The 19,030-nt window shown below is 35.7% G+C and overlaps 1 protein-coding gene and 1 long non-coding RNA gene across 14 annotated transcripts in view; one reads left to right on the top strand and one right to left on the bottom strand.

Annotated features, from left to right (window-relative positions):
- Window positions 1-19,030, bottom strand: part of LOC117218896 (rap guanine nucleotide exchange factor 2) — a 470,857-nt gene that overhangs the window by 57,245 nt on the left and 394,582 nt on the right. The gene's annotated exons all lie outside the window — the stretch shown is intronic.
- On the top strand, window positions 8,687-12,652 carry LOC117218900 (uncharacterized). Its single transcript, XR_004489911.2, has 2 exons — window positions 8,687-9,491; window positions 10,788-12,652. It is a non-coding gene; the product is annotated as an uncharacterized LOC117218900 (long non-coding RNA).

The raw sequence follows: 19,030 nt of genomic DNA on the forward strand, positions 1-19,030 counted from the left end.
TCTTCGCCGGAATCGTCAAGGTTACTCTCAATTTTTTTATAGGTTTTTTATACCTATTTTTTGTAGATTTTTTTGTACCCATCGTTTAGGGGATGCTGAGAAGAATTCGGCAGCAACACAACTTACAGTTTTTTTTTCAGAACGTAAACAAAAAAAAACCGTAGGGTTTCTTATAAAAACCTCGATAACTATTTCGTTGAATTTCACTTTTTTTATGAATAATTTTGAACAATTTTGCCATTTATCCGCACGATATGAAACGCTGCGTTTGCGATTTCATCGAATCGAAGTTATTGTACGCGACGTTTATTTGCAAATCGCTTCTCGCGAGTGATTCATAAATTAAGAGGATAATCGAGGGATTCTCGGTATGCCGGTGAAAGCATACGGCTTCCTCCCAGGTTTAGTTCCGGTGCTTCCAGTAAATTGCTCGAGAAATATCCGGAAATCTTGCGGCGAGCGTTCCGGATTATTCACGCCAACAACTCGAGTCATTTCTTTAATTACATTTTATCGTCGGCGATAACAGGAATTTCCGAGATTCTAGCTATTCTACCGATATATTAAGGAAAATACGTTCCGTGCTCCGTTTTCATTGTTCTGTTCACCTCCGGCAACTGTATATCTATGCCAGTACGCATTCTTGAAAACTATTGTAAATGGACTGCGGATCCTTGTGCAAGTATCCTAGCCGAGACGAGTTCAACGACCTGCTATACTATAACCTAAAACATTGAAACGACGCTGAAATAATTTGAGCCACAGAATGCGAATTCCCAGACAACTGCGAGCCGTTAAGGTATTTTTTATTACCGCGGCCGGCGACCTGGGTCTTTAAATTCATTGGTTTTCATTTTTTTTCATTGTCCTAGACTCGAAAGAAAATTTTTAAAATCTGGAACAATAATTCAGGTTTCAGCTTTAATGTGCTATTGATGATTAACCCTTTGCACTCCGCTGCCCCCTCTCGTGGGACATCGTAATTCTAGCAAAGTTTATTAGTGATCACGGGAATTCAGTTATTTCAGCGCAACATTTTGAGACATGCATGTTTCCCTGAGGTTTTCTCTTGAAATGGCACAAGAAATCAAATCAAAATATAATAAAATTACTAAGCTATATACAAGAAATGTCAGCGGGTTTTCACGAGAATGGGAGAGGCGTGCTCAGGACGGTCCGAGCACTTCAAAGGCGCCATTTGAAAAGAGCGATACGGCAAGTTTGTAGAAGAAAGGTCGGTATGCGAACATAGCACGCACTGTATAGTGAGATTTATAATCATAAAATCTGGAGGAAAAGATTTTCAAAGCTGAACTCAGTCTGGTTGGAAGCGTCGAGCGATATAGATAGATCTAACGAGTGAGAAAATCGGAAAAGTGATTCTTCTCTTGGTAAATAAATTGTTTGGTAAAAGTTTGTTTGGTAAATATCATCTTGTGAGTTAGTAATAACAATTAGAAATTTTCAACCTATGTATTTATTCATATTTTTTATTAGAACAATGGCAAAATGTTCAAACACGAATGAGTCTCATGACACAAGCAGTAGCGAAGATGAGCTCCAGATAGACGTTTATACAGATATGTTAGAAAGACTCTAACTGTAGAAGGTTTTCTTCTACAGTTAATCTATCGTTTTGATAGCAGTGATAGTGATATCGTCCAAGCAACAAGGCGACGAGAGAAAGAGTTCGCAAAGATAGCGATTACAACAACCAAACAAAATTATAAAACAAACAATAACAAAATTATAAAAAATAAAATATTGATTTTTTTGCAAATTTCTCGATTTCAGCCAATTCATATAATAAGTCCAATATCATTATAATATGTTAGTTCCAAAACCATACTAAATAATACAAAGGTCCGTAAATGTCCGTTTCTGCCGAGAAGTGGCGCTGCGTAGCTGGTAGCCAACATCCAGAATGGTTCGGTGTGCTAAGTGTTATGCTTTCTTAGGTGGGGAAACCAAGCAGCCTGACTCTTTAATTTCGACGATACTCAAAGATAAAAATTCGAGCTTGTTATTTTGATTGTGAAATGGTTTAATTACTTATCGTATATTCGGTTTTATTGTCTCTCGAAGTTACACACCGTTGAGGACCTATTATTGTATACGTTTGATTCTCTTCAACCTAATTTTTCTCGGAAACGGTAAAACATGTGTATTGGGATTCCTACGGAAAACTATTTCTTGTGAACAGTCCTCGACATTATTATACAAAATTTTCTTGCAGCAGCCTGCATTTGTAATTGTAATTATGGTTTTGTAGATGCGCGGTCGAGGACAAATCGGCACATTCCTCAGAAATAGGTTCGTTCGTCATCCAATGATAAAAAAATGGATGTGTTTCGTTCGATACAGAACACATTTCATTTAAACGATTGCACAGAAGAAGTTTACGAAATGGTTTCGAAAAATTTTGCAACCTTCTATGTGTGCATATTAACAATGGATTGAAGCACATCCGAAAAGCTTTCGGATTGAATACTTTTAAATATTTTGTGAACAATATTTTATCGATGTTTGATTTTTGCAAATATTTTCGTACATAATTTCTTATTATTTATTATTACATTGAAATATTCGTTACTTGTTTATGTATTACGTTCAAATATGTGTCAGTTATGTACGTATGTATGTACATAGAATATGTGTTACCCGTTTATTCATTATGTTGATACACGCATTACATATTTGTTTACGTATTATGATGGAAAATGTATTACATATTTGCATTTATATTGCAAATCCAGTAATACTAGATAAAAAATTTCGCATAACGTAATCATGTACTGTAATTAAAAATAAATAAATAAAAAATAATCATGATCAGGAAAAAAGCGATTAAGAAAGCAATCTTAGGCTTGGCATAAAACGTTCAAATGCAAAGGGTTAAAATCGGCGCGCGCAGTTGCTGGAGCTTAAAACGATTGCGACTCGTAAAACGATGAAAATCAACGTCCACGAAACGCGGTGCTAATGTGTCATATTAATTGGATTCCGGTGGGCATAGATGACGGTCCGATGTTCCGCGAAACGCGCGGCACAAAGAGCGCGGCGAAATATAAATGACAAGAGGTTCGAGCACAGTTTCGAAAGAGGTCTGCTGCCAGTTCTCTGTCGCCGCCCGTCCGGTGCGAGTGTTTTCGTGCGCTAGACGCGGAACGAGTGACACGAGACGACACGAGTCGCAGAGAAAGGAAGCAAAGGTTGTGTCAGAGAGCCTTGAATGCGGACGGTCTAGCCGGACCCGTCGGATGATGCCTGTCTTCGGACGCGCGGTTTTAAAAAAGAAAGGGAAATGGAACGCCCTCCGTTTCGATTTAACCGTGCAAGTAAACCGGGTCGCAAATTGTGCTGATACCAATATTTAACTTGACCAATGTTTAACATCACAGGATGTTCCATTTGAATGGCAACTTGAAAATTCCACGCTCGTAGAAAGTCTGATCCTTTTCGGCTAAAAACTGAGTTAAGTGAGATTTTACAGCGTCATCATCATTCAAAGTTTTATCACAAAGGGAGTTGTCCAGGGATCGAAATAGGTGGTAATCCGATGGCGCGAGATCAGGGCTATATGGTGGGTGTAACATCAATTCCCAATCAATATCCATCAATTTTTGCCGAGTGGACAAAGACGTGTGCGGCCTAGCATTGTCCTGCTGGAAAATGACACCTTTACGATTGACCAATTCTGATCGCTTTTCCTTGACCGCTGCATTCAATTTGTCCAGTTGCTAACATTCGCGGACAATAAAAAATAACATAATAATAATAATAATAATTTTATAATATAATATTTACGGATATCATAAAAATGGGAGTGAGAGACATCTATAACTGAAATCGGCAATTACTTAGTTGCCAATCCAATAGATTTTTTTATATCTCCTCTTTCCAAATTGTCCATATTTGTTTCCAAACTGAAGAACGATTGGAGAGAATTTACGATAGCTAGCTTTGAAATATGAATATGATATTTAATTTTCATTCTACTGGATTCGAGACAATCCTACCGCAATAACAGCAATTTAAAACCTCGCCGAGAAAGGAAAAATCAATTTTGCGCGCGGAATCTTCATATTGGCTTCATTGCATTTGTTACTAGCATGCCTATTTTTGGTAGCTTCAGGTTTGAGAAAAAAAGGTCATCCAGATATCATTTATCCGCGATTGAATTGCGGGACCTCGTTGGAGTCAAGTTTACTGAGATCGGCTGTTTATCATTTTAGAATGATTGCTCTGCTGAACGATTCCTAGAATCTTTAATTAATCAAGGATAACGGATTCCGCGGAAACGCAATCATATCTTCCCAACAAAGCATAAGTACTATCTGAACCCGGAGCGGCATTCGTTCCGTTCCGATTAATTTTTTTCTCTCCCGTGCAATTCCGGTCGCAATTCTATGTAGGTAACATGATTGACGTGAAATTGACTCCTTGATTGGGTTTATCCGGAATTTCGATGCGTTGTCTTTTAAAAGTCGTCTAAATGTTTGACTTACGTGACTTTCGACGAGTCGTCGAGCTTTATTGCACTTTTTTATCAATTTTTTTAACATCTTAACCAATGTTTTCGTGAACGCGTGTGAAATATAATATATATTTAGAATAATATATATTTCGAAAAAAGATGTCCAAAACTATCTTGTTAAAGGTTTATAATTTTCCATGGTAATTCAAATAACCGTCCGATTATTAATTTGTATATTTTGGTTTAAGTCTATGCATAATTCATACTTTCATACATAATGCGTCGATTGATGTTTGATAAAAATTATTCGTTATTTGGAAGTTTAAATAAAAAGACAAGAATAATTTCTTATTATTTATGCGGATCTAAATAATTTATTTAAAACAATGCAATTGGTTTCTTATTTATACATACAATTTCAGTTGTTACTTATTAATTATCATTTAATTGCTTATTATTTATTCAACAGAACGCGTCGAGCATACGTCATAGTCCGGAATCACGAGATCACAAAGAAAGATTCGAGTTCTTCGATAAACAACAAATGAAAATTAAAATTTATCAACCGAAAAATGAAACAGAACTTACTTATTACTTGCTTTCCACCTAAATTCGATTAAAAAATAACATTTTATTTGCAAAACTAATGTACGAAATATCCACTGTATAATATACAACAAACGAAAGGAACGCAGAAACGACCTATTATTTATCTTCCGTTGAAATTCGAATAAAAAGTAGTGTTTTATTTGCAAATAAGAAATAATAAATTATTTGTAGAATTATTTAAGTGATTTTCCAATTAAATAGAAAACATAATTATTATTTGCAAATGAAATAGTAATATAATTTGTAGTAGTAATATAATTAGTAGTGGTAATATATAATATAATAGTAACATAATTTTTATTTATTCTTTAAAATATATAAAATTTGTCCAACTTTGCTGGTAGTTGATAGTTTGCACTACACTTCGCGAAATCATCGAGAATAGTTTGATGATTGCACGAGTCGCGGAATCCGAAACAGCGGAACGAGTGGACATTGTCGATCGGGGAAACAAAAATAAGGAAAACGAGAGAAATACGAGGAATACCTTCGCCGCGTCACAGGCCTACTACATTTTTGTCTGGCAAGCGATTTATTTTTAGAGCGAACTTCTGCCAGCCTCCTTAAACTTTCTTTTCCCTCTTTCCATTCCGTCGAAAGCCGCCGCGGCGAGGCACACCGTTGCGTGTTTTTACGTGCGAACCTATGGCGAAGACTTGTCGCCCCCTCAGGGACCATTAACCACGAGGAACTATAAAACCGTATTTACATTTCGCGCAGTAAGTCACTTTGTGCGAGCGGGACACGTTAAATCAACCGGGTACCGTTTCTATAATTGATGCGCGACAACCAACTGAGAGATCCGTTGTTTGTCGGCGCTCCTTTTACTTTCTGCGCGGTCTACCCTTGTCTCACTTGCGGCGAATGAGTCATTTTTTAACGTTTCGACGGCCGCGCCGCCGACCGTGTGTACGCGACGCGACTTGTCTCCGCGTTGAGAAATTATATTTTCCGCTGAACGTCGATTATCCGAATTTCCAATTGCCTGAACGATTGATTACACTGTCCGACAAAATTAAACTTTTTTTCTGGGTTCCTATAGCCACTATGAAATTCTTGTAGAGCTTCACTCCCTGAACAAGAATCCGAGAACCGAATTGCTCCATCACCCTCAGTTTTTTAAATAAACGAACTTCTGTAAAAATCCAAAATTTTCGACAAAAATGCGGTATAGCATGGAAAGTACAAACGTTAGAAAGTTCTAATTGGTGTTAAAAGATAGAGGAGAGTTTCCCGAATATAGTGGCATGCAATTTATGAATTGTTTTTGGTCCTGAATAGCAATAAATTAATGTCAAAGTTTCAAAAAGTGTCGACGTGTGCAATTTCTGCGCAATATTTTACGAAAAGATTTTTGTTCTAATTTTGTATATATATAATATTTAAATATTTATAATATAAATATTCAATATAATTTAATAATAATTTTAATTAATTTAATATTTAATATATAATAATTTAATATAATATAAATATTTATAATATATAATTATATATATTATAAATATTTATTTAATTACATATGGCGTAGAACAATTCATAAATTGCATGTCACTATATTCGGGAAACCCTCCTCTATCTTTCAACACCAATTAGAACTTTCTAACATTTGTACTTTTCATGCAATACCTCATTTTTGTCGAAAATTTTGGGTTTTTACAAAAGTTCGTTTATTTAAAAAATTGAGGGTGATGGAGCAATTCGGTTTTCGAATTCTTGTTCAGGGAGTGAAGCTCTACAAGAATTTCATAGTAGCTATAGGAACCCAAAAATCGTGTCGAACAGTGTTATCCGAGTGCTGGATATAATACAGGGTGTCCCACAATTATTTTAACAGCCGAAAATGAGGGGTAGCTGAGGTCATTTGAAGTAACTTTTTCCTTTGCGAAAATGCAATCCGCGGCTTTGTTTACGAGTTATTAACGAAAAACACTGGCCAATGAGAGGTGACGGTGCGAGAGAGAGGGTCCGCGAGAGAGTCCGCAGCACGATGCTTTGACAGAAGGTCGGGACGGACTCGAGCCGCGTTCGAAGTATTGAACAAGTCACGAAGCGAGAACTTTCCGGATTTTTTTAACTACATAACAGTGATATTTTTAAGATAAACGCTGTTCACCTTTACTTTAGAACGTCTGAAGAATATTCACTAATTTTTCGAAATAATCGCGTTAAGGTACGTAAAGGATTTGTTTTTTAGAGAAATATGAAAAATATTATCGATAAGAAACTCACCCATTTAGTTGAGGATGCATTTGCTGACTCGTACGTACTGACCTCGTACAACGAACAGCTGATCCCAGGTCGATGACCGCAACATTCGAGGGATACTGTCGGTGGAACCTCCGGTATGGTTATTTGCGAAGTTCACTTACACTGCACTGTCACCAAACACTGATCAGTTATTTAATCACTGATAATCCGAATCACTTGTGGATATTTAAGAAAGATCACTGAGACTCGTTCGCGGATAATCGTTTATTCGACGCGTTCGTTCGGAAGTCGACGTTTCACTGCCGAAAAATTCAGGCCTTGACTGTGGGTCCTTGTTGTTCTTCGTTCGGCCGTCCGAGGAAATGACACTCGATACCATTTTCTTCGCACGGCCATTAATTACGTTCTAAGAGCGCAGGGTGACAGCGGGTCGGACACAGTTTACGTCTCTGCATATCTTGTTTATTTCATTTGGCGGTACCCTGCGCTTCGAAGAAAATAGTATCGGGTGTTATTTCCTCGGACGGCCGAAAGACGAACGACAAGGGCCCACGGTCGAGGCCTCGATTTTTTGGCAGTGAAACGTCGACTTCCGAACGAACGCGTCGAATAAACGATTATCCGCGAACGAGTCTCAGTGATCTTTCTTAAATATCCACAAGTGATTCGGATTATCAGTGATTAATTAAGTGATCAGTGTTTAGTGACAGTGCAGTGAAAGATCAGCTGTACGTTGTACAAGGTCAGTGCCCTTCGACATCATGAATTTCAGCCAGCAAATGCATCCTCAACTAAATGGGTGAGTTTCTTACTGATAATATTTTTCATATCTCTCTAATAAACAAATCCTTTACGTCCCTTATTTATTATTAAATCAGCTTTGCAAATCATTCGTTAATCTTCACTGTACACCTTGCATAAAAATTTCATATGGTACACATAAGGTGTCATGCACACCAGAAAATTAAAACGACTGTCACGGTTAAACTACATATTATTTCGAGTCCGAAAAATTAGTGAATATTCTTCAGACGTTCTAAAGTAAAGGTGAACAGCGTTTATCTTAAAAATATCACTGTTATGTAGTTAAAAAAATCCGGAAAGTTCTCGCTTCGTGACTTGTTCAATACTTCGAACGCGGCTCGAGTCCGTCCCGACCTTCTGTCAAAGCATCGTGCTGCGGACTCTCTCGCGGACCCTCTCTCTCGCACCGTCACCTCTCATTGGCCAGTGTTTTTCGTTAATAACTCGTAAACAAAGCCGCGGATTGCATTTTCGCAAAGGAAAAAGTTACTTCAAATGACCTCAGCTACCCCTCATTTTCGGCTGTTAAAATAATTGTGGGACACCCTGTATACAGAATGTATGCGATAAAATAAGCAGGCAATACAGCTTGAGTTCTTTCAGTTATGATTAGATTACAGATTTTATGCATTTTTGAGAAGAATGACTAGGTAAAAATACAAAAATACAAAAAGACAGAAGAATTTGAGGATTTATTTATATTTATGTGTAACTTGTTAAAATTTCCTCTTGCTGTAAGAGGAAAGGAAATTTTTATTTTGCATAAAAATTCGCAGTTCAGTTATGATATTTTACCTGGAAGTACAATTTATTTAATCTATTTCTAAGGAAATAGATTACAAATAAAATTAACCCTTTCGCAGGTCTTGTTCGCCTTCCTGTAAATAGAATCTACTTATTCGCAATTGTTTGTAATAAAACTCATATAAAATTGAAAAATTGAATGACATTTTATGATTTTACGATTAATTTTATTTGTAAAAAGGTGAATGCGAGTCTAGGAAAGGATCAATTCACAGCGGTAAAAGGAGAATATGACTGTGAAGAAGTATTATTACACAGAGATTAATGAAACTGTATACGTTCGCACGTACATATTCCAACACGTACGCGACAGTGTTTACATTTTAGGACACGTACCATGAGCGTGAAAAGAAAACGAGTGCTGCAGAAATTGTTTATCTCGCAACCAACGTAACATTAGTGCTTCAGCGAATGGACGAAGCAGTTGAATCGATCAAGAAGTATTACATAAGGAGTTGGTTGCGGCGTTTATTATTTACTGACAATATTGACGTGTATCTACGAGTTTTCCAAGAAGATTAATTAAAAGATCTATGTGTGGAGTGAAACATGAGAAAAATAAACGATAAATTATGCAGTTGCGCAGGTAATAATACGAGCCAAATTGAAACCAATGAATTGGAGAATTTGCAGAAAATATACCTGAATTCTAAAATTGTACTAAATTGTACGGACTTTCAAGATTAACAATTTATGCTACTGTGCAATTATTTTCATATTTTATATCATTTCATATTTTATTCGAAGCGTTAATTACTACATCAAGAGAGAAAAATACCGCTCGAGTCGTTAATAATGATCTGAGCCGTTTATTTTGAAAGTGGCATAAGTCACTTTTTCAAAAAAATCGAGTTAATGGTAACACTAATTACAATTGAACGGTATCTTTTCATTTTAAAGAAATTTGCAATCAATAAGTTGAGAACTATTGAGATTTGTTCGAGAGAAGTTTTGCTAATTAACGGTATAACAAACATGTTTATTTTGAAAGTGACGTAAGTCGCTGTACTCAGGAAATTAATTGCGGGGCTTAGTGTAAAAGAAACGGAAACGTGTGATAAGTGCGTGTGAAGTATTGTTTTGAATTATTTTCAGTATTTTTAACAAAGTTGTGATCACTGGACTTATTTTTATAAGTGCGAAAGAATAGTGCAGTTTTGCAAATTATATTATAGTGATGTGGCGGCTACCTCCAGACCCGCCAGCAGATGGCTATAAAATGTTTTATAAACTAACTTTAGATGAAAAAGGTGAATTTCTAACTTTGGATTTGTCACCAAAAAGAGGAAGTTATTTTATATTTTTATTTAAAAAATTTGAAACAAAACACGATTTCCGAGGACTTAATCACTCCTATTGACGACGAAAATTAAATTGAACTGATGTATTTTCATATAAATTACTTATAATCATGTTTCAAAATGTACTAATTATTTTTGTATTTTATGAATATTCAAATAAAAAATACTTAAATCAAAACTTTATATTAAATATGTTCATGGTATAAATTATTATTATATATGTAATTTATTCAACAATTTTAGTAAATCACTGTCCTTTCAAAACATCACTTCGGTAAAATACGTCGGACAAAATTAATATATGTCAGTCATTTTTCTAAACTATTTATTTTGAATGTGGTTTAAGTCACTTTACCGTAATGAAAAGTGGTGATTTTTTAATGTTTATACGAAATTATTTATACTGAGAAAAATATCAGTATCCTGAGATAACAAATACAAGTAAATCTTCTCGAAAGTTAGCATCCATATTTTTAAACGTATTAAAACGCAAACAAAGTGACTTATGCCACTTTCAAAATAAACGGCTCATCTAAGAAATGTCTTCGAGCGCAAAGTGTTGATTTCATTAAATTTTTTAGTGGATTTCAGGTGAATGAAGTCGGACTTATGGCTAACGACATGGTCGGCCGAGTCACGGAGTCAATTTTATGCGAGCTTCCTGCACGGGGAGATCCTCATAGCGAATTCTTGCCCGTGAACGCTTACGCATGACGGATGTGGCGATGCACGGTTGCTTAGTCTCTTACGTAAACACACGTCCAGCGTTTTCCACGCTGCGCGAAACCCAGCCATTGACGCGACGAGCATGAACGGGCTCGTTTTTTTAGCGTACACAAAATACGCTATTAATTAAGGCTGGCCTGACCTCCTAATGGAATAATTCGCATTCATTCATCTTGTTCTTGGTTTTTTTCTTGCACGTTGGATTCTGACTCATTCGGTTCATAAATGGCGCCATTGAATATCAGAGAACATTTTGAGAAATTCTTTTCACAAATTATTTATTAATTCGCTTTAACACTAAACCTACCGCCGGTCAAAACGAACGGAGTCGTATATTTTCTTTACGAATTGTTAGAATTATGTCTTTCGTAGGAAATGACTGAATCGAAAGAATAAAAATAAAAATAACGAGATGTCTAAATAAATACAGTCCTGTAATTCTTGTAATATGAAAACTTGAAGGTGACCATGAAAATTCTAAAAAAAACGGTTTAATAATGCTTCGGATATCTTAAAATTTTTTTTGGACTATGTTAGACCAGATAAAAATGTTCATAGAACCTAAAAGGTAATAACTTTTTTTAAAACTGGTCTAAATGACTTTTTAACAAATTAATTCTCTTTTTGGTGATTCAGGCTACTAGACAATGTTTAAAACACTTTATCCCGATCTTGCAATTACTTGGAATAACAAAAAACACATTTAATATAAATCACATTTTATATAAAAAATACCATAGATTAATATAACTCTAAATTATCTTAACACTTCTACGACCGCGCTAGAGAAACCTCAAAAATTTTCATAAAATTAAAATATTTCATTGGATTAAACAAAAATTATGAAGCAAACTTATATGGCATCGATTACTTCTACAGCATTCGTACCTCTTGCAAATCTTAATAAAATTAAGGAATCATTTTTAATTTTTCATTAATCAACCATTCAATCATCCATTCGATTTTGTGCGAATTTTAGAGGTCGATATCGGTGCTGAACGTGTTAAAAAGTGTCCAAACATTCATTAACGTTGCTTACTGCAGATGAAAATGTTCGCCCGTTAAAGGGTTGATCGCAAGATTTTCCACAGTTTCGTCGTGCGATGCTCGACTTGAATAATTCCGCGAGGTCTGGTCCAGACGGTGACGCTACGGTTAGGCGCCCGACGTCGATTCATCAGCGACGATAAGCTTCTTGAAAAATGCATCTGTCGTCGCGTCGCGCGCCCTGGCTGGCTCGTATCGAAGGATAAAGCGAGCACGCCCGTTACGCAATTAAGGCCCGCATCCTGCACAATGATCTACTTGAATTGCCTCGGGTTTCTTCTTATTAACGGAACGCTGACACGGTCCATCGAACGATCCACGACCGGGAATCGTCGAGAAAAACATTTAAAATAAATACCAATAATTATCCCCTGGTAAGGTTGGTCAGGATTAGGCTTGGTCTCGTGTTCAGGTTTCAAGCAAGTACTCTACAGCGAATTTTTGATAACTGTAATTTAGAAAATCTAACGAATCAACGTGGCGATTACTATGATAAATCACGACTTTCAAGTTTTCGAAGAATCGACTAGATTTTTGTGCTGCAAATGCAATTCTTTTAGAGCTTTTTACTTTTTCTTGACTTAAAGCAATTGTCTTTCTGACGTTGTTTTGTTTCACAGTGTAAATAAATATATAAAAATATAATAATAAAATTTCTGCATAATACTATCTGGATATCTTGAAACACGATTTCAGGAGACACAACCTTATTTAATAAAATTTGCCGAGTCCTCAATTTATTCGTGATAAAAGGATGAAAGCATTGTTATTATTAATAATATAATATTAATATTATTGTTAATAATACTAATTTTATGTAATATTTTTACAGGATGATAATAATAATTTTCTGAATTTTTATGCTAACATAAAAATAATTTAGATAATATTTTTGATAATATTATTTACAATTTTTTGATCGAGTATTTTCTGCGAGGATCCATCATTTCTGCACGTTTTTGTGACGTATGTATGTATAACAATTCATCATTAATTTTATGCTAGTTCATTTAATAATTGAATATCCCTAAACTTTTGTTAAGTAACTTGAAAAAACTATAAGCTGGAAAGCATCGGTCGCACCGTTCAACAATTTTTCCCAGATCCGTATCAAATTGTGTTTTCAACACAATTTTCGTTTCCATTCCACGAAAAGAGAAAACAGGATCATAATCACCGATCATAATCACCGTTTTTCATAATTTATACTCCGTTCGATGCCACGTGCGATTTCAGAGCGTGGCGTGGATGAAATTTATTTCTGTTCTCGGCCAAACAACTTTACAAGTTGCTTCAACATTGAAAGTTCAAACGGTTATTTGATGTTTCTCCGTGAATCTGATTATCAGTCTGCAGGTTTGACGCGCTTATGGCAGAAATGAGTAGATGAAACACGAACTTGCGTAGACATTAGAAGAATTTATGGTTTTATATCGTTTTTACAACTTATATGCTCTCGGATTTAATGAAATTATTAAACGAAGAGATGCCAATAATAATACTAATTTTCGTGAATTAATATCGGTAAAAATAATATTTTGCTTAAACCATCGCAAATAAAGCACGTGAACAAAACAAAGTACATATTATGTGTCACAATAGGGTGACTCACTCCACTCCAATCTAAATAACGACGATGCACGGTTACGTGGTCAGATAATATTGTAGACCATTTTGAAAATTACAATAGTTGCGGTTTCGTAATTTCGTCAGTGCATAATTACCGGCTTGCCAATATCAACCCCTCCGACTACAGTGCGGCCGGCCTCCTGTGCCGGAGTCATTTCTGGTTCACGCTGATATTCTACTCATCATATTTGCGGTCCCCCCCCCCCAATCTTGCTAACCGTATGCTAGATGCAAGCTTGTCGAATGCAAGAGAACGTGCATATCAAGAGAAAATTGACTGTGTTATTATTTTAGGTTCGTCACAAGGAATTTCCTAGTCGACATAAGAAATTTCATATCTTCCATATTTTATTTTTTATTTTTATATTTCCTTCCCATATTTCTATAACAGAATTCATGGAAATGAAAATAAATTGAACTTTGAAAATTTGAAACGTTGCTTATGTAGTTTCTTACCATCTAGTGATATAGAATTATATTAATTATATTGTTATGTTTTTATATTATTATATTATTATACTATTATACTATTATACTAACATACTATTATATTATTATTCTATCATACTATTATATTATTATATTATTATACTATTATACTATCATACTATTATATTATTATATTACTATATTATTACATTACATTCCAACTCAATTAGTACTGGAAGTGATCAAAACAATGAAACAGTTATTGATCGTGTTATTGTTCCGCAAAAGATTTTCTAGTCGCTGTAAGAAACGTTTTCTCCATTCAGATTTTCCGAAAAGCATTCACGAAAATGAGAGCGTCTCCTTCACAGAGTCTAGAAATTCTGAAATTCGACAGCAATTCACGGTGAACTGATCGCGTTCCGGATGCATCCAACGATCACCCGCCGATACGATTCGTTTTACTTTCAGTTGGAAACAGCGCGTTTTCGTTTCCAACGGAGAGTGGCTTCCCGTTTAAATATGCATGTCGAGTGAATTTAACACGCCCATAGGAAGAGCCTCGATATTTCCGCTTTGAAATTTTCATTAGTCGCCCGGCGTACCGATCAACAAGTACGACTCTGATCGCACCGTTGAACGTTCGATTTCAAGCGCGATCTTCTATTCTATTTGATGCCGCGCGCGATTCCACATATTTTAAAGATCCCATTTCGACGTGAATCTTTGACCGAGATATATATTCCGTACGGATGAATCTCGGCGAGCTCATCGACGAAGAACCGTCGCCGAACGCGCAGCAACGATTTGTTATGAATCAACTTGCTGACGCGGTGCCGTCGCGTTAAGTATCCAACGGATGTGATCCAGTTAGTAAATCATGTTTGTTGCCAGCGAAAGAATGAAATGTGTCATACGGATTTCTCCGCTGAAAGAAATCAAGACTCATTTGAGCCGTTTACTTTGAAAGTGGCATAAGTCACTTTGTTCTTAAGGCGATATATTCAAGGGTTTGCGTTTTAACACGTTTAAAAATATGGATGCTAACTTTCGAGAAGATACTGATATTTTTCTCAGTATAAATAATTTCGTATAAACATTAAAAAATCACCACTTTTCATTACGGTAAAGTGACTGAAGCCACTTTCAAAATAAATAGTTTAGAAAAATGACTGACACATATTAATTTTGTCCGACGTATTTTACTGAAGTGATGTTTTGAAAGGACAGTGATTTACTCAAATTGTTGAATAAATTACATATATAATAATAATTTATACCATGAACATATTTAATATAAAGGTTTGATTTAAGTATTTTTTATTTTAATATTCATAAAATACAAAAATAATTAGTACATTTTGAAACATAAGTATAAGTAATTTATATGAAAGTACATCAGTTCAATTTAATTTTCGTCATCAACAGGAGTGATTAAGTCCTCGGAAATCGTGTTTTGTTTCAAATTTTTAATATAACTGTGGTATATTGGGGTTATATAATTAAGCAAGTCCATCGTGTCTTTGTATTTTGCTGAAGAAACAGGACGAGATCCAGCGTGTAACGGATCCATTTCTATTTGTGAATAACGCCTAGGTCTTCCTCTTTTTGGTGACAAATCCAAAGTTAGAAATTCATCTTTTTCATCTAAAGTTAATTTATAAAACATTTTATAGCCATCTGCTGGCGGGTCTGGAGAGGTAACCGCCACATCACTCTAATATAATTTACAAAACTGCACTATTCTTTCGCACTTATAAAAATAAGTCCAGTGATCACAAGTTTTTTAAAAATACTGAAAATAATTCAAAACAATACTTCACACGCACTTATCACACGTTTCCATTTCTTTTACACTAAGCCCCGCAATTAATTTCCTGAGTACAGCGACTTACGTCACTTTCAAAATAAACATGTTTGTTATACCGTTAATTAGCAAAACTTCTCTCGAACAAATCTCTATAGTTCTCAACTTATTGATTGCAAATTTTTTTAAAATGAAAAGATACCGTTCAATTGTAATTAGTGTTACCATTAACTCGATTTTTTTGAAAAAGTGACTTATGTCACTTTCAAAATAAACGGCTCATGTATTGAGTCAGATGAAATTAACAAATTCTCTATCACCATCATGTGATGTCGCAATCATGCAATCGATCTATCGAAAGTTATGAAACGTTTGTCGACGATTGGGCAAACTTCATTTGAATGTTGACAGAAAATCAGAGATTTGCCGTTAATTGTAACTTTTCTTACAGGAACATACAAATAAACTAAATGTTAACTGTTTGTATATATTACGCGTATAATGCAAGTTAATTTTGAAAATATTAAATTCTGTTAAATATTAAATACCTTTTATATATGGTTATTTATTGTTATTATTATTTAGTTATTATTTAGTTATTATTATTTATTTCATATACCTGTAATAATGTAATATTATTATTCGAAATTAGAACTACCAATTTCCTGTGTTTATGACAATGGAATTGTTATTTTGCTTGCACTCTGTACAAATTTTGTTGGTAAAGAAGTTGCGACTGGTTCTGCAGTTGTAGTGCTAATAAGCAAAATAATCAAGATTCTTCATAAAAATGCACCAAGGAAGAACAGTAAATTCTCCATAATTTTTCTTCAGCTTGTAAACAAAAATAGAAAATTTGGGAAGAAGAGATACGATTATTCTAGTGTCGCTGCTTATTTTTATAGTTGCCGATTGTCGACAATTATAAAAACGAGGAGGCTCGAATAATCGTATATCACTAATAATAATATCGTATTGTTCCTGTTCCCAATTTTTGTTTACGAGCCGAAGGAAAATTATGAAGAATTTACTGTGCTCGACTTTGCATGGAAATTAATTTCCACATATCGGTCACGCACTTTCTCTGCAGACGTTCATCGAGAACAATTTCTCCGGGTCAGTAGAGCCTTCTCTGCTTACCTAATGAAAAAAAAATACAACAAATTCTTATTACGTCGCGTCGGCTAATTACGGCGTAGTATGAAATTTGCATAGTCTGGGAAAGAAGAGAGACACCTTCCATTTGCATTTCAGACACATCGCCGGGCGAAACATCGAAATTAAATCAACAGCCTGTTATAAACCGCTTCTCGTAACAGAAGCGCTTTCGACGTCAGGATATTAATGAGGAATAATTATAAGCGGATCCTCCCATTGTGTTAAGTAATTTACATGGATTTGTCCGTGCGTGAATTTTCCGCTACCATAGAACAGTTGCCGAACTCTAAATGAAATACCACCGTGGCTACGGTAATTTCGCCAATTTGTACCGGGCAACATAAATATTGTCGTTAACTAGAAAGTAAAAAACACCGAGGTGTAGCAAACGAAGTAGGACAGTGCGAACGAACTCGACAAGCAGTCTGTGGAAACTGAATTCTCCCTAATTGACGCTCAACTTGGAAAGAAAAATGGACAATTTGAGAAGAGGAGGTGCGATTAATCGAGCTTTGCGCCTCGTTTTTATAGTTGTTGACAATTGGTAACTATAAAAACGAGTCGCGAGGCTCGAATAATCGCATCTTCTCTTCAGAAATTGTTCATTTTTGTTTCCAAGCTGAGCGTCATGGCGGCCACGGGAAGCGAGACGAGCGGCGGTAGTCAGGAGGCGTGGCCCTCACGATTCTCATGTTGCGTGAGGGTTAATTCCGAGCCCTGGTCTACGACAAGCAATAATTCTACGTAAACGAAGCCGCGGATCGCATTTGCGCTAAGGAAAAAGTTACTTCAAATGATCACAGGAACCCTTAATTTCCAGCTTGTATAATAATTTTGGGACACCCCGTATATCTGCAAATATTGTATACATGCAAGCTTAGAATAATACTGTTTTTTATGAAGTACAATATATGTAAACATAATAGACGCTTCTTAAAAAGCAATTCTCTACAGAAGAAAATATTTATGATAAATAATAGTAGTAATAATAATAATAATAATAATAATAATAATAATAATAAAACTATTCACCTATTCACTAACATTTCCGAAATCTTCCACATTCTCATTTATACGAGCAAACAAGCCAATAAATAATCGTAAATAGATACGGACAACACAAAATATAAAAAATATATAATAAATATATAATATATAATATATAATATATAATAAATATATAATAAATATATAATAAATTTTGCTCAGCAAAAATCGCGTTTTAAGAAAACCACTGTCTACAGTTCGTGTGGTCGAAAGCATTCCGCGCGAGATTAAGACGAATCCAGCGCCAGGGGCGAACGAGCGGAGACAGATCCGGCAAATAAGATGCGAGAAAAAGGAAAGAGGCACGAGGAAGATCCGTGGCGGATTGAAAGGTGAGAGAGAAAGGAAGGTCAGAGGTCGTGCGTCCAATTCGTGGCGCAGGTCACAGAGAGACGTCGCCCAGCTTTAGTCATTATGCCGCAGCGAGATCCCGGCCATCGACTGCCGTCGTTGCAATATTTTTCTACTTCCGACGTTCCGGGGAAGGAAAATCCTTTTACCGATGACTGAACTCCGCGATGCCTCGATACCGTGCTTCGTGTCACGATCGCGTCGATGGGATATGTTCGCAGGAATTACGGACGGAAATCTGATGCGATGCGACGCGACGACGAAAGGGAGACACCGTGTCTCTGGCATTGCGAATCGATAAATCGCTACCTTTATCAAGCACGATGTTCTATTTCCGGAAATATTATTGGATTCTCTGACAAGTTATGTTGAAATTTACGGTAAAGAGCGAGCTATTTTTTGTTCGTTCGTTCGTTCGTTCGTTCGTTCGTTCGTTCATTCGTTCGAACTATATTTGCAATTAATCTCGCTAAGGGAATTAGCGATGACAGCATGTCCTGACATGGATAATAATTATTTACTTGCGACGTTGGATTTATGAACAGTGCGTTATTTTTAATCCGTTCAGATATACAGAGTGTACCGAGTTTTCACGATTTTTCAATGTACTTGCGGCGATCTGACAAGAAA

This window comes from Megalopta genalis, unplaced genomic scaffold (genome assembly GCF_051020955.1).
Source record: "Megalopta genalis isolate 19385.01 unplaced genomic scaffold, iyMegGena1_principal scaffold0020, whole genome shotgun sequence".
In the NCBI taxonomy this organism is placed as follows: Eukaryota; Metazoa; Arthropoda; class Insecta; order Hymenoptera; family Halictidae; genus Megalopta; species Megalopta genalis.